Here is a 16,631-nt window from a genome sequence, read left to right on the forward strand (position 1 = left end):
CACAAATCCGGGAAATACAAATTAAAACCATGCCAATGAGATACAATTCACAACTAGCATATTGGGAAAAAGTGAAAAATGAGACAATAGCAAATGTTAAAGAGGCTATGAAACATTGGAAACTTTCATACACTGTGAATGGGAGTGTAAATACAATTATCTTGGAAAACAAATTTGGCATTATCTTTGCAAAGTTGAATGCATAAGCCTATGACCCAGATAGTCTACTCTTTGGTAGACTCCTTATTCTAGAAAAACACTTATACATGTATACTGGGAAATATATATCAGAATGTTCATAATCGTAGAGTATGAATTATCAAAAAACTAACAAAAGTCCAAATGTCCACTGATAGACCAATAGATAGAGATATAGTCATAGAACGGAATAAAGCAATAAAAAAGAATAAAACACTGTTACATGCATTGACATGGATCAGCCTAAAAATTAATACTGAATGAAAAGTATCACATCTAGTATCATATAATTTATATAAAATTCAAAACAAAAAACTTCATTATTTGGAGGATACACACACATATATATGTAATAAAACGCAAATAAAAAGGCAAGAGAATGGTAAGAACAACATTTAGAATAATGGTCACTCTTAGGGAAGAAGGAAAGAGAAAAGACTGGGGTAGAGCACATAAAGAAATTCATAATGATCTAACACCAGATAATGGATACATGAGTATTTGTTTTATTATTTTTATACCACATGTGTTATATTCATTCTTTTGTATGTTAGAAATATTTAATTTAAGAACCTGAAACTTTTGGGAGCTAAAAGAAGTTTAAAATACTTAAATGTAACTCTCAACATCTAGTAGTGACAGAATAACTAAATTAAATCTCTAGGTCATTACTTCATTTTGGCTATCCCACTCACTTTTCTTATAAGCAAAATCTTTAAAGCAACAACAGTTAACAACAACAGAATTGCACACATTTAACCTAACAGTTACTGAGTAACTACTGTGTGCCAGGTCCTGGGAATAGAATGGTGAACAAACTGTTATAGTTGGAGACCTAATGGAACTTATAGAACAGTCAAGAGAATCACATAAACTCTTTAGAAATTCAACTCCTTTTAGTTTTCAAGTTTACTTTTTAATAAAGATACCAAATGCATTCCTTAGTTCAGTCATTCAAGAAATATGTGATCTGGCCCAGCGCGGTGGCTCACGCCTGTAATCCTAGCACTCTGGGAGGCCGAGGCGGGTGGATCGCTCAAGGTCAGGAGTTCGAGACCAGCCTGAGCAAGAGCGAGACCCCGTCTCTACTAAAAATAGAAAGAAATTATATGGACAACTAAAATATATATATAGAAAAAATTAGCCGGGCATGGTGGCGCGTGCCTGTAGTCCCAGCTACTTGGGAGGCTGAGGCAGTAGGATCGCTTGAGCCCAGGAGTTTGAGGTTGCTGTGAGCTAGGCTGACGCCATGGCACTCACTCTAGCCTGGGCAACAAAGTGAGACTCTGTCTCAAAAAAAAAAAAAACAAGAAATATGTGATGTGCTTCATATGCCCGCACTACAGAGTATACAGTGGTGAACAAGATTGGAATGGTCTCTACCGGCCTGCCTCCCTTTTACCTATGGAATTCCAGGGCTCCTTTGCTGGAGTGCAATGTCACTCCAATAAATAGTATCTGACCTGCCCAACCCTCCTCCCCAGATCTTCCCAATGCTCCCTGGCACAACCACTACTATTGAAGAGCTATGGGCTCTGGAGGGAGACTGGGTCTTGCAGAGGAAAGAATGGGTGACATAGCCTAGAGGCTACTTCTTCCCATAGGTCTGCCTATGGATACTGGGGTTATTATTCTATGTTACAGACAGTATGGGAAGTGATGGTCAGGAAAATGTAATAAGCTTTCCATTTTAGAACACTATCATCCTATACCCAAATTACAACAAATGATCTACCAGCCTTCAGCCTTGAAGATCTCTAACGCATTTTTTCCAATGAAGCCTTGCTTAAAATTCTTCTGTATTTCCTCAGTACTTTTTAAGGTAAACTTTAAGGTAAAGACATATATTATATATACCTATATATCCCTATATAAGAACAAGATAATTTTAAAGCGGGGGGGGGGTGGGGGGGTCGAGGGAAGGGAGGAATCTCAAAGGTCTGATCCTGAGGCAGATAACCTAGACCAAACCACATTTTCAATGGCATTTAAAATACCTATCTATAAGCAGAAAAAAAAATCTATCGATAAGCCAAATGAATGCCAAAAGTGAGAAATGTTTGCTCATTTTATTTTCCAGGCTATATACATATCAGGGCTCTACAAGATAAAAGGTCAAAAGCCACTAATACCATGAAAATTTGGTATGGATTCTGCTTTCAGTCTTTTCATGTCCTTTGAATACTTCTCTGCAGAGCACAAGTTTGCTTATAACTGGAAGGTAGGTAAGGGACAGGTTTCCTGTGAAAAATGACTGATGGTAAAAATAAAAGATGAATGATAATTATCTCAAGGCAGGTAGGAAGCAAAAATGAAAAAAATCCTCAAAGACATCATTAAAATCCTTCTCCAATATTGTTCAATTGCCAACATTCTGAGGTTTTCCCCATTATATACTTACTCCTACTATTCTAAGATAGAAAAGTACTGCTTCTGCCTTTCCTTATTCTTTATTTAAAACATAGATAAAACAAACAAATCCCAGTGACAATTTCCTTAGTCTTTAAACCATTTGAGGCTTTTCCAAATGCATTTGGAAAGGACATTTACTCACTATAGTATTTAAAACTCTGCCACTATTCTGATGAAACCTTTAAGCTAGTGTTAGAGCATTAGAGCTGTCTTAAAAAAAATGTATTCTTGCCTAGACAGGCCAAATGTAACCTGAGAAGGATGTCAGAAAAAGCCTGAACCAAATTTAGAACAGTATCCCAGAGACTATATGCTAAAACTTCAGTGGTCATAAGAAATATAGGTTCCTTTTTAAATCCTTTTTAAACAATTAAATTTTTAATTTTGAGATAATTGTAGATTCAAATTCAGTTAAAGAAATAATTCATGTTCTATGTACCCTTTATGCAGTTTCCCCAACGGTAACAGCTTTCAAAATTAAGAATATAGTACAATATCACAACCAGGATTTGAAAATGATACAGTCAAAATACAGAACATCAGCCGGGTGGGGTAGCTCATGCCTGTAATCCTAGGACCCTGGAAGGCTGAGGCGAGAAGATGGCTTGAGGTCAGGAGTTTGAGACCAACCTGAGCAAGAGCAAGACACTCGTCTCTACTAAAAATAGAAAAATTTGCCTGGGTGTGATGGTGCGTGCCTGTAGTCCCAGCTACTCGGGAGGCTGAGGCAGGAGGATAGCCTGAGCCCAGGAGTTTGAGGTTGCTGTGAGCTAGGCTGGCACCATGGCACTCTAGCCCAGGCAACAAAGCAAGACTCTGTCTCATAAAAAGTAAAAAAACTAAAAAACCCCCCAAAACTCCAGAAAATCTGTATTAACTCAAGGATCCTTCATGTTTCCCTTTTATAGCTTCCCTCACTTGTGCCTCCCCCCCCCCCGCCATTTCTTAATTCCTAATAGCCACTAATCTGTTTTCCATTCCTATAATATTATCATTCAAAGAATGTTATACAAATGAAACCATACTGGATATAAACCTTTGAAACAGGTTTCGTTCACTCACTGTAATTTCCTGGAGATTAATCCAGGTTGCATGTATCAACAGTTTATTCCTTTAATTGCTGAGTACTATTCCATGGTATTATGCTACAGTTTGTTTAACCACTCACCCACTGAAGGACATCAGGGTTATTTCTAGTTTTGGGCTATTATGAATAAGAAAATATGAACATCTGCATACATATTTTTGTGTGAAGAGAATCACAGATTCTTAAGATTAAGCTGACCTTGTCTAAGAACTGAATTAATTCAGACCTAAATTAGTGCTACATTGATCTTAATATTAATTACTATTTTTCAGAAATAGGCTCTCTAATAAAAAATTTATAGGAATTATCTCACAACAATCATTATTATCCCCAGGTGAAAATAAGTATGGCAAGATTAAATAACTCCAAGGGTATATAGCCTAAAACAGTGCAGTTTTGGAATTGAAGTTTATATTGGACTCTAAAGCCTTTCCCATTAGCCACTGTATATGCTATAATGTCAATCATCAGATGCCTAAACACTCCCAGTGATGGGAACTCACAGGCAGTCCATATGGTTTTCAGACAGCTTTTACTAAAAATTTTTCAGTAGTATGAGGTAAAATGTCTCCTTGTAGCTTCCATTTACTGTTTCAGTCTTTCTCTTAGGTTTTACAAGTCATCGTCCACGTGACAACTTTCAAATATCGAAGGTAATCATGCCCTTTGTTTTTTCTTTTGCTGGGTAAATGTTTTCAGTTTTTTAAAGCAATCTTTATGCAACAGAAGTCCCTTCTCGATATTACCTCAATACTTTTCAGGTGTGATCTATCCTTTCCCTAATTTTAGCTATTGTTTCCAGGAGTGACTATTTTGTAACTCCATCACACTATTGCTTTATACTGAGAACATATCACCAATCCTTTAAAATATATACTGCCATAAGATGAAATGACCTTTCATAAAAAAAAAGAAAAAAAGAAAAAATATACTGCTATATATATAAAAATCTCATCAATCTTTTTGGTCAAAATTGTCAAGACGATCTCAAACTTCATATGGAAATGCAATAGACCTAGAGTAGCCCTAACAATCTTAAAAAAGAACTAAGTTGGAGGGCTCACGTATCTTGATTTCAAAACTTACTACAAAGGTACAGTAATCAAGATAGTGTAGTATTGGCATGCATCTATAGATCATGTATGTCTAAACTATATGTCTCTAGATCAATGGAACTGAGATGAAAGTTCAGAAATAAACTCTTACATCGTGGTCAATTGATTTTCAACATGAAAGTCAAGACAATTCAATAAACAGTCTTTTCAACATATGGTGTTGGTATCAAGCAGAGTCCTATGGAAGAATAAATATAAAACAAAAAAGAAAGAAAAAAACCAAATGGTGCTGGGACAATCGGATATTCACATGCAAAAGAATGAAAATGGACCCCTCACTCACATCATACACAAAAATGAACTCAAAATAGATCATAGATCTAAATATAAGAGCTAAAACTATAAACCTTTTAGAAGAAAATATAAGAATAAATCTTTATGACGTTGAGTTTTGCAATGGTTTTTAGATATAATATCAAAAGCACAATGATAAAAGTAAAAAATAGATATGTAGAGTTCATCAAAATTAAAAACTTGTCAGGTGTGGTGGCTCAAACCTGTAATTCCAGTGCTTTGGCAGGCCAAAGCAGGAGGATCACTTGAGCCTATGAGTTTGAGATCAGCCTGGGCAACATAGTGAGACCCCCATCTCAAAAAAAAAAAAAAAAAAAAGAAAGAAAGGAAAAATTAGCCAGGTATGGTGCCATGTGCCTGTAGTCTCAGCTACTTGAGATGGAGGCAGGAGAATTGCTTACGCCCAGGAATTCAAAGTTGCAGTGAGCTATGATCATGCCACTACATTCTAGCCTGGGTAACAGAGCAAGATCCTGTCTAAAAAAAAACCTCCCAAAACAAAAAGAGCAAAAAACTTGTGCTTCAAAGGGTACCATTAAGAAACTGTTAAGACAACTTTCAGAATGGAAGAAAATATTTGCAAGTCACAAGTCACATATCAGATAAAGAACTTATCTCCATATTATATAAAGAAAAATTCTTACAACTTAGCAATAAAAAGACAACTCTATTCAAAGATCGGCAAAGGATTTGAACAGGTATTCAAATGTGTCCAGAATTTTCTTTGAAATCATATAATTGATTAGTGGTTGCAAGAGGATAGGAGAGGGAGAAATGGGGAGTGACTACTAATGGATTCTTTTGGGGGTGATAAAAATGTTCTAAAAATAGTGGTAATAGTTACACAACTCTATGAATATATTTTAAAGAAGGTGAATTTTATGGTATGTGAATGATATCTCAACAAAGCTGTTATTTTAAAATGTTGCTTTTTTGCCACATTAAAAGAACAGCCGTAGCAGCAGCTAACACTCACCAATTAATATGTCAATGTGCTATGTGTACATTACATGCTTTATGCTATTTTATTATCATAGCATCCTTTGAAGCACTGTTACCAGCTATTGCTACATAACAAAAATATCATAAAACTCGGTGGGTTAAAACAATAACTATTTATTACTGCTCACAAGTTTACAGCTTTAGGTTGGCTGGTCAGTTTATTTGCTCTGGGCCACGTTTGGCTATCTCTGTTAAACTGGTCTAGGCTGGCCTCACCTACAATGATTGATTCTGTTCCACACTGTCATCCTCTAGCAGCATGAGCTGGACTTGTTTTCATAGTGGTGGCAAAGGCCCAAGAGAGTGGAAACATTTAAGACCTCTTGAAACTTAGGCTCAGAATCAGCACAGTAACACTTCTGTCACATTCTATCGCAGCCCCTTCTAGGTCAACCCTGACAAGGGGCAGGAAGTAGAAATTACTTCTTTATGAAAGGAGCTACAAAATCACAAATTTACTGACGTGGAAACCACTGTACAATTAGAATATGGTCCAGTTTGGATATAAACATTGTAAAGGAAAAACTGTTTCCTCCCAATACTTCTGACACCAAATGTGTGGGTTTTCTACACACAAAGCAATTTTCCAATTCTGTGTGGATACCAACTGGGTATCCTACAATTCAGTTCAATTCTGACACTATCTGAGGTTAGCTTTGGATCCCACAAATAAAGAGCTCAGGCCCACCAGACCCATCCCTCCCCCCCATTTCAGATGCCAATCACAAGTCATAGGTCCTCAGCTTACTCACTGACTTGGCTACATATTGGGGATACCCACAACCCCCTCTTCAAGTTGAATAATTTGCTAAAATAACCCAGAGTACTTAGGGAAACATTTTACTTACATTTATTGGTTTATTATAAAGGATATTATAAAGTATACAAATGAACACCCAGATGAAAAGGTATACAGGGTGAGGTCCAGAGGGGTCCTGAGTGCAGGAGCTTATGCTGCCATGGAATTCAGGGTGTGTTCTTGGCACCTGGATGCATTCAGCAGCCCAGAAGCTCTCTAAATCTCATAGTTTAGATTTTTATGGAGGCTTCATCATGAAGGCATGCTTGATTGCTAATTCAATCTCTAGCCCATTTCCCCTCCCTAGAGGATGGGCGGTGGGGCTGAAAATCCCAACCTTCTACTCATGGCTTGGTCTTTCTGGTGACTAGCTCCCTTCTTCTTCTTTTTTTTTTTTTTTGAGACAGAGTCTCACTCTGTTGCCCAGGCTAGAGTGAGTGCCGTGGCGTCAGCCTAGCTCACAGCAACCTCAAACTCCTGGGCTCAAGCAATCCTCCTGTCTCAGCCTCCCAAGTAGCTGGGACTACAGGCATGCACCACCACGCCCGGCTAATTTTTTTCTATATATATTTTTAGCTGTCCATATAATTTCTTTCTATTTTTAGTAGAGACGGGGTCTCGCTCTTGCTCAGGCTGGTCTCGAACTCCTGAGCTCAAACGATCCGCCCACCTCGGCCTCCCAGAGTGCTAGGATTACAGGCGTGAGCCACTGCGCCCGGCCGACTAGCTCCCTTCTTGAAGCTATTCAGAAGCCCATCAAGAGTTGCCTCACTGAAACAAAAGATGTTCATCTCAGAAAATTCCAAGGGGTTTAGGAACTCTGTGTCAGGAAGACCACATAATAAGATGAAATTTGTGTCAAAGTCCAAATACTAGAATGAAAGATGCTCCTAGCATCCCTATCATTCAGGAAATTACAAGAGTTTTAGGAGCTCTGTGTCAGGAATCAGGGTCAGAGACCAAATATATATTTCTATGTCATACATGGTTATTGGACTTAAAAGCCCACATTCTTCATCACTGAGATATTTCCTCCTAGGCAAGCTCAAGCCTTCATTATGCAGCTATTTGTTGATTTTGATATTAGCTAATAATAAATTCATTTAAATAATTTTGAAATTTATTTCAGTTTATTGAAATTTTATTCATAAAAATTTTTATAAGCTCAGTCAGCATATTTTCATGATGGAAAAAAATTTTTACAAGTTTACAGTTTTTAACATTTATTTAATAAAGTTAATTTATGAGAACTAAAAGCTGTTTTGATAAAATTTTAAATCAGAAATTATGGCCCAGTGCAGTGGCTCATGCCTGTAATCCTAGCATTCTGGGAGGCCAAGGCGGCAGGATCGCTTGAGACCAGCCTGGGCAACATAACTATAAAAAAAAATTAGCTGGACATGGTAGGGAGCACCTGTAGTCTTAGCTGCTCCGGGTGCTGAGGCAGGAGGATAGCTTCAGCCTAGGAGTTCAAGGTTACAGTGAGCTATAATTGTGCCACTGCACTCCAGCGTGGGCGACAGAGTGAGACCCTCTCTCAAAAAAACAAAACTAAACTAAAAACAGTGGGTTCCCAGCCTCAACAACATACCTAAATCTATTTCGGGAATATCTGATAAATAATTTGGTTTCTCATATGAGTAACTTTCACATAATCTCTACAGGAGAAAATGGCACTGTAATAAGCTTGTAAAAGTCCCTTCTTTTTGAGTGCAAGTTTTCTATCTGTAAAACAGGGCATTGAACTAGAGCAGTATGTCTCCAGCCTTTTTTTTTTTTTTTTTTGAGACTAGCTCACAGCAACCTCAAACTCCTGGGCTCAAGCAATCCTACTGCCTCAGCCTCCCGAGTAGCTGGGACTACAGGCATGCACCACCATGCCCGGCTAATTTTTTCTATATATTTTTAGTTGGCCAGATAATTTCTTTCTATTTTTAGTAGAGACAGGGTCTCGCTCTTGCTCAGGCTGGTCTCGAACTCCTGAGCTCAAACGATCCGCCCGCCTCGGCCTCCCAGAGTGCTAGGATTACAGGCGTGAGCCACCGCGCCCGGCAACTTTTTTTTTTTTTTTTCTAATAATAAAACTTCTAGCAAGCTAAGAGCAATTTATGATGCCAACAGATAAAAAGGTTGTGCTTAGTAAAGGCAGGAGTAGGGAACATCTGCTTTGGCTTCCCCTTTCCTCTACCTCTTCAAGCACATTAGAAAAAACCTAGGGTTCCAAAAAACTCAAGTAACTAAGATAACAAAAGCTAACATTTACTGAACACTTCTTATGTGCCAGTCACTGTTACAAGTGCTTCATGTGCATTAACTCATTTTGTCTTCAAAATACTACTATAAAGTAGGTATAGTCATGTGCCACATATCTTATGGACCATAAGATAACAATACTGAATTTTTACCCTGCCTCTTCTACGTTTAGATACACAAATACCATTGTGCTATCACTGCCTACAGTATTAGCACAGGTAACATGCTGTACAGATTTATAGCCTAGGAGTAACAGGCTATAACCATATAGCCTAGGTGTGTAGTAGGCTAACCCATCTACATTTGTGTAAGTACACTCTACCATGATTGCACAAGTACAAAATCGCCTAAGGACGCATTTTGCAGAACGAATCCCTATCAGGTGACACGTGATTGTACTATAAGCTCCCATTTATAGACAAGGAAACAGAGAGGCAATTATAGCAAAATGGTTAAAAGCATGGGCTCTAGAATCTAATTGCTGGGATTTGAAATCTAACTCTTCCACTTAATAGTTGTGTGACCTTGAGCAAATTACTTAAATTTTGTGTGTCTGTTTCCTCATTTGTAAAACGGAGATAATGATAGTATCTAAATATAGGATTGTTATAGGGATTAAATAACTTGTAAATATTAATTTATTACTACTACTAAGTCTCTAAGTTTACATAGTTACCAAGTAGAAGAGCTGGGCTTTGAATTCAGGCAGTCTGGAGTGTATATTTCTATTTTGCTAAAAAGCAATCATCTAAAGCATGAGTTTAAAGTCTTGGTACAGGCATCCCAAATCTGAAATGCTACAAAATCCAAAACTTTTGAGCGCAGATGTAACATTCAAAGGAAATACCCATTGGAACATTTCAGATTTTAAAATCTGGGATGTTCAACCAGTAAATATAATGCAAATATTCCAAAATCTGATAAAGATCCAAAATCCAAAGCATTTCTAGTCTCAAGCATTTGGATAAAGAATACTCAATCTGTAGCCAAACAAAAATCTCAAAGATCTTCCCTTGTTAAATAAAAAATTATTTATAAACCATTATGTTTATATAGCATTTACCTATAATTTGTCAATCCTGACCATATTCCAATAAATTTTATCTTAAAAAAAATTCTTTTAACATTTGAAACCTCTTTTATAAGTTTACATCAGACCAGGACCCCAATATGGCATCAGCTGTACCAGTGAAGGAGAAGAAACTCATCGATGTCAAACTAGGGGAGCTGCCAAACTAGATATTAATGTGGGATTTCACCTCTAAAGACACTGTTGCAGCGTTTCAAAGAGGTTACTACAGGTATTACAAATACATAAATGAAAGGGAGCTTCAATGGGACTTCTACGGTGTTGGCAGTTCATGTGCTTTGCAGCTTCTGCCTTTCTTTCTTTCTTTTTTTTTAAGAGACAGGGTCTCACTCTGTCACCAAGGTTGGAGTGCAGTGGCCCAGTTATAGCTCACTGCAGCCTTAAACTCCTGGGTTCAGTAAGCCTCCTGTCTCAGCCTCCCAAGTCAGCTAGGATTACAGGTGCCACCACACCGGGCTAATGTTTTTTATCGTTTTACTTTTTGTAGAGAAGGGGCCTCACTATGTTGATCAGGCTGGTCTGGAACCCCCGGCCTCAAGCAATCTTCCCACCTCAATCTCCAAAAGTGCTGCGACTACAGGCATGAGCCACCGGGCCCAGCTAGCTATTGCCTTTCTTATAAGAAATTCAAACATGAGCAGCTATAGGAGTGCCAATGGAAGCAAGGCCAGTGTGGAGGTTACACTCTACATTCCAGACTGTGACTTCCTTGGCCTGGCACCCCTTCATGAAGACATTCGATCATTGCTGAACCCTTTCATAGTCTTTCTTTCTTTTTTTTTGGAGACAGGGTCTCACTTTGTTGCCCAGGTATGAGGGCAGTGGCTCATCATAGCTCACTGCAACCTCACACTCCTAAGCTCAAGCAATCTTCCTGCTTCAGCCTCCCAAGTAGCTGGGACTACAGGCAAGTGCCACCACATCCTGCCAATTTTTCTATTTTTTTTGTAGAAAGAGTGTCTCACTATGTTGCTCAGGCTGGTCTGGAACTTCTAACCTCAAGCAATCCTTCTGCCTTGGCCTCCCAAAGTGCTAAGATTATAGGTGTGAGCCTGGACCCTTTCATATTCTACTTATTAATGCCCAATAAAGGATGACTGGTGTGTGGGGAAAACAGTTTATATTAAAGAGCATTCCCTGTTTATATTGCATTTAGACAACTTCCCAGCAAGGAAGCATCATGAAATAAGTGTTTAATTACTTCTACTCAGGTGGGAAATTCTGAGGGCAGCTCAGGTAAACTGTTGCAACATAGCAATGTAAGAGTCTAGCTGTCTATGTACAGCTTAAGGACTGATGTCAGGAGAAGCAGAGCAGTAAGGAAATATTGGACATCTAGGCAGCTTTGTTGAGTGTCTATCACTTTGCTTGAAGACAATATTGAGTTAAACCACACCCTCATTTGAATTAAAGCACAAAACCACAATCCAAGGCAGACTACTTTGGAGATTGGCCATGGTTTGGGTCCTCTTAGGTATTAGTTTCCTATTGCTACTATAACAAATTATCACAAACTTAGTGCTGTAAAACAACAAAAATTTATAATCTTATAGTTCTATAGTTCAGAAATCTGAAATCAAAGTGTCAGCAGGGTTGCATTTCTTTTTGGAGGCTCCTGGAGTCTCTTTTCTTGTCTTTCCTAGCTTCTAGACGCTGCTTGGCTCATGGCTCCCTTTCATCTTCAAAATCTGCAATGGCTGGTTGGAGTTTTTCTTGCATTGCATTACGCTGACACTGACTCTTCTGTGTCCCTCTTCCATCTTTTAAGGACTCTTGTAATTACAATGGGCCTAGCTGGACAATATAGGATAATTTCCTTATTTCAAGTCAGGTGATTAGCAACTTAATTCCAGCTGCATCCTTATTTCTCTCTTGTTATGTAACAACATATTCACAGGTCCCAGGGATTAGGACATGGACACTTTTGGGGAAACCAGTATTCTGTTTTTCATATCTGTGTTGGTTCAAATAATTCAGGGCTCATTCATTCAGTGAGGTCACTTTAGTGAGCACTTACTATATTTTAGTCTCTGGTAGGCTCTGGGGCATACACAAAAAAACAGAACACTATCTTATTTACCTACACTTAGATGACAATTTATGAATCGGTGTAGTTATTAAAAGCTACTTGAATGCAGAGACCATAGTAACTTTCTTTGTATACTGGTGTAATGAAATTCCATTAAAAGTATTTTTTATTTGAAGTATAGGCAATCATGCTACTGATGAGAAATTTTACTATGAAGGCAATGTGGTATAGTGAAAAAAATTAGGTTTTTAAGACACAGGCAAACTAGAGTCTAAAGATCAAGTTACTAGACTTATCTGGGCCTCGGGTTTCTCTTCTGTAAAATGGGGGTATGATTATCTATCTCAAAGTGTTGTTTACTATAAAGATTAAACAAGAACTCATGTTCTGGCCGGCCTGGTGGCTCACGCCTGTAATCCTAGCACTCTGGGAGGCTGAGGTGGGAGGATCGCTGAAGGTCAGGAGTTTGAGACCAGCCTGAGCAAGAGTGAGACCCCACCTCTACTAAAAATAAAAAGAAATGATCTGGACAACTAAAAATATAAATAGAAAAAATTAGCTGGGCATGGTGGCACATGCCTGTAGTCCCAGCTACTTGGGAGGCTGAGGCAGAAGGGTTGCTTAAGCCCAGGAGTTTGAGGTTGCTGTGAGCTAGGCTGATGCCACGGCACTCTAGCCAGGGCAACAGAGCAAGACTCTGTCTCAAAAAAAAAAAAAAAAAAGAAAAAAGAAAAGAAAAGAACTTATGTTCTCCTGGTACAGTATTCCACAAATGTTATTTCTATTTCTTTTCTGATATTTTAAGACTCTAACATTCATTTCAATATTTCCATGACTTGCTTTGCACTAGAGTGTGAAAGCACGTACATAAAATGTTAGACATGGTCCTCGCCCTCAAATACACTTGTTGGTAGCGTAACACACTTGCATGCATGAAGCAATTAAAGAAAGCTCAGTGTAAACCTAAGTGGGCTCTATGAAAATATTGGGACTTGGTTAGGAAAAGTAAACTTATAATGGGGTAATTAAGGCTGATTTCCTCTTTACTGTGAAAAAACAAAACAAGCAAATAAAACTTAACCCATATATTGTAAGGGGGAAATTTAGGACTGTCTACTTGAATTTTAGAGCTTGAATAGGCTTTTGATATCAATCTACTATGGCAATTTTCGAATTATTTACTGGATCCCTAGGACCACATATGTGACAGAAAGGGAAACCCATGTAGATCCTTCTCCTAATTTATTCTACTTTACCCTTTGGGTGAAAGTAAAAACTACTAGATTAAATAAACTTTGGAATTATCTGTTGATTCTAATAGTCCATAGTTTTCCTGAATTGAATCATCAACTGTCAGGAAAGAGTTTCGAAAAACAAGTATTTAGTAGCCACAGAAATCTGATAGACCTAGATTTGCACTGTTTTATTAACGATTTGGAAGGATAGAATACAAATTACCAATTACACCCACAAACCTTATCAACTACTGTAAATGATAGCATAATATTCTGTACTTTATGCCTACGAGCTAATTCTACTTTACTTTATCTTATTATTTCATACATCAACCCTGAAGGCATATTTGGAGTTGACTAATTTTTATATACAGTTTTTGATAAGGAAATAACTTGCTGAAGGACATACAAGACATGGGAGACCGAATCCAGAACTGAATTAAAAATACATGGTTTCTTCATCTTCTAACATCAGGCTGCCTAAAGACATTAAAGGGCCAAAAAATACTATCGCGTATGAAATTCGAGAAATCTGAGCTGGGCTCACAACAAGAAGCAAACCACCACGCTGGTTCTTCCGTAGGACCCGGGCTGACAACTGAGAACCCGGGAGGAAGCCCCTTAGGAAGGGCGCCAGTCCTGCTGGCCTCGCTCCCTACCTCCTGGAGGCTCGCAGTACTGCTCCTTTCCCCTATAGGTCCAAACCCCGTGCAGGTCCATTTCCTCACCGTGAGTCGAGGACGAGCTCTCCTGACGTGATGACCGGCAGACACTGACAGAGGAAGACTTCAAGGCGTCCGTTCCGCAACTGCAAGGAAAGCTCGGGTGGTTCGGCAGGAAGAACTCAACGCGCAGCCGCCGCGGCCTCCAACCACCGGCCAGCAGAGGGGCGCTAGGCAGACCTGCTCACCGCGGCCTCGCGGAGGACGAGGAGGGAGACTAGCCTCAGCGCCGCAGCGAGGAGCCTAGGGAGATAGGTTGTCCTAGGTCTCTGCTCTCCACTCTGGTAATTGCAGTCATAACAGCAAGCTCTGTCCGCTTTTGCCTGTCCTTTTCTCCCTCGCCCCTGCAGCCAAAGGGAATGGAACAGTCTAGCGGGGGGGATTGTGGGAGGCGCACGCGCGAGGAGGTGGAGGGTTGGGGGGGGGCTGGTGGAGGAGGAGGAGGAGGCGGCGGCGGCGGCCGTGGCGGCGGTTGGTGGCCGTGGGGGCGGGGAACGGGGGGAGGAAAGAAGAGGAGGTGGAGGAGGAGGAGGAGGCTCGGGCTCGCGCTGCTGAAGGTACGCGTGAGGGCCTGTGCCCGAGCCGGCTTGACAGGGGCTGAGGGGGGAGTGGGGACCGCGCGAGGAGGTGCCCCTGAGCGAGAGCGTACGGGCTGGCTGGCGCGCGGGAGCTGGGCGGCCGAAGGTGGTGGTTGGTGGGAGCAGCGAGCGACGAGCCCAGAAACATTCATACGCGTGCGGACGGGCGTGCGCGCTCCGCGGCCTGAGTCGGGTGTGTGTGGGGGACAGTGGGGGAGTACGCGAAGAGGGAGGAGTGGGAGGTGGGGGGGCACGAAGCGCCCTTCGCTCCCTCCCTCCCGAGGAGCTGCCGCCGCCGCTCTGCCGCCGCTGCCGCTGCTCCCGCCGCCATTTTGGGTTCGCTTTGCGGAGGGGGAGACGATTCCCGTCTCGGTTGTGGGACCCGCCTCCTCTCAGTTTCCCCCTTTAGCCCTACACCTTTCCCTTCTCCTCTCTCGCATTTCCGCCAGTCCGCTTACCCGCTGGCCGCCTCCTGACAAGCGGGAGGGATCCGCCGTGGACCAAGGGAAGCGGAGGAGCCTGGCGGCCACCCCCTCTTCCCTACTTCCCTGCACTCTCATCGCTCTCGGCCTCGGCCTCTGACACGGTGAGTAGAACGGTTTGGGCAGGCCTCTAGGCCTAAGTACTCTCTCAGCGATTCAGCCCTTGGCTTCCTGGGAGCTACTGTCATCTCCCGGACCTGGACCTTCGGGGGATCGGTGGTAAGATGGGGGAGGGGAGAGTAGGGAAGGGGATCCTAAGCTTACCGGGAAGTCCCTCCAGGCGGGGGTGAAGGGGTGTCCCTGACAAGCGGACTCCTGGCTTGGGGGAGGGGGCTGGAAAGTAAGCGAGCGGAGGCGGAGTCGGCTGTGCCCCTGACAGATTAGTTTGTGTATATAGGCATGATCGGAGCCTCCCCCATAGTCCGGTTTGTGTCTGTTTACGGGGTAAGAGTGGTAAGGGAAACGGTCAGAGGATAGTTCACCTGTATGACAAGGTCTGTGGTGTCCCTGACACGTTGAACGCTATGTAGGAACAACAGAATGATTTCAGTGTTACAAGTTTAATAAATGTAACTGGTTAGTTTGTACATGGAAAGACATGTTTTTGGTTTAGGAGACAGATGGTCTGTTGGTGTATAGCGGCTGTGTTTGTGTGTGTATGCAAGGATGGAAAGTGTTCCGGAAGAGTTTGCTTGTATTTGTATAAGTGTAATGGAGTTTCCCTTGTAAGTTAGCTTATTTTTTAAATAAGTATTGGGGTGTTCCCTGCAGGTTGATACGTGTGTGTATTTTAGGGCTTGGGAACATCTAGTTACTTGTTGGGAAAGAACAGTAATGGTAGTATTCTATATAACATTTGTGTGTGGGATCAGGGAGGGGAGAAACTTGGCATAGCCAGTTGTGGTCTTAAGAATGATTTGTGCCTTTGAAGAGAGTGAATTGTGTAAATGTGAAGGCCCCGAACATCTTTAACAGTAATTGCTACAAGGCTTTAAAGAATGGGTGGTCTTTTTCGTTGACATAGGTTTATATACACTTTGTAATACAAATGCTCTTTCAGTTTCTTTGTGCTCTTAAATCTCTGTGAAAATGGTAGGATATTTTCTCACATTTTACAAAATAGGAAACTGAGGCATGAAGAGATAACTTTTCCAAGGTCACAAGTTAAATTGGTGACAAAGTTGGGACCATAACAAATATTTTGACTACCAATACAGTAGTATATTCACCGTACCAAGGCATCTCAGGAGGTGTTTGTTGGCAAATCCGGGCATATTGGAAAGATAGGGGCACATATTACTAGTTGGATTATATTTGGAAGAGACCAACTGTGAG

At 40.7% G+C, this 16,631-nt stretch overlaps 2 protein-coding genes and 1 pseudogene across 3 annotated transcripts in view; 1 reads left to right on the forward strand and 2 right to left on the reverse strand.

Annotated features, from left to right (window-relative positions):
• Positions 1 to 14,289, reverse strand: part of DAP3 (death associated protein 3) — a 34,999-nt gene extending 20,710 nt beyond the window's left edge. The window contains exon 1 of the mRNA XM_069480460.1: positions 14,243 to 14,289. The gene's annotated coding sequence lies outside the window, so the exon portion shown is untranslated. The remainder of the gene's footprint in view (positions 1 to 14,242) is intronic.
• LOC138390355 (uncharacterized) lies at positions 14,136 to 15,254 on the reverse strand (annotated as a pseudogene).
• Positions 14,769 to 16,631, forward strand: part of ASH1L (ASH1 like histone lysine methyltransferase) — a 189,274-nt gene continuing 187,411 nt past the window's right edge. For both annotated transcript variants that reach the window (XM_069480458.1, XM_069480459.1), the window contains exon 1: positions 14,769 to 15,400. The gene's annotated coding sequence lies outside the window, so the exon portion shown is untranslated. The remainder of the gene's footprint in view (positions 15,401 to 16,631) is intronic.

This window comes from Eulemur rufifrons, chromosome 8 (assembly GCF_041146395.1).
Source record: "Eulemur rufifrons isolate Redbay chromosome 8, OSU_ERuf_1, whole genome shotgun sequence".
In the NCBI taxonomy this organism is placed as follows: Eukaryota; Metazoa; Chordata; class Mammalia; order Primates; family Lemuridae; genus Eulemur; species Eulemur rufifrons.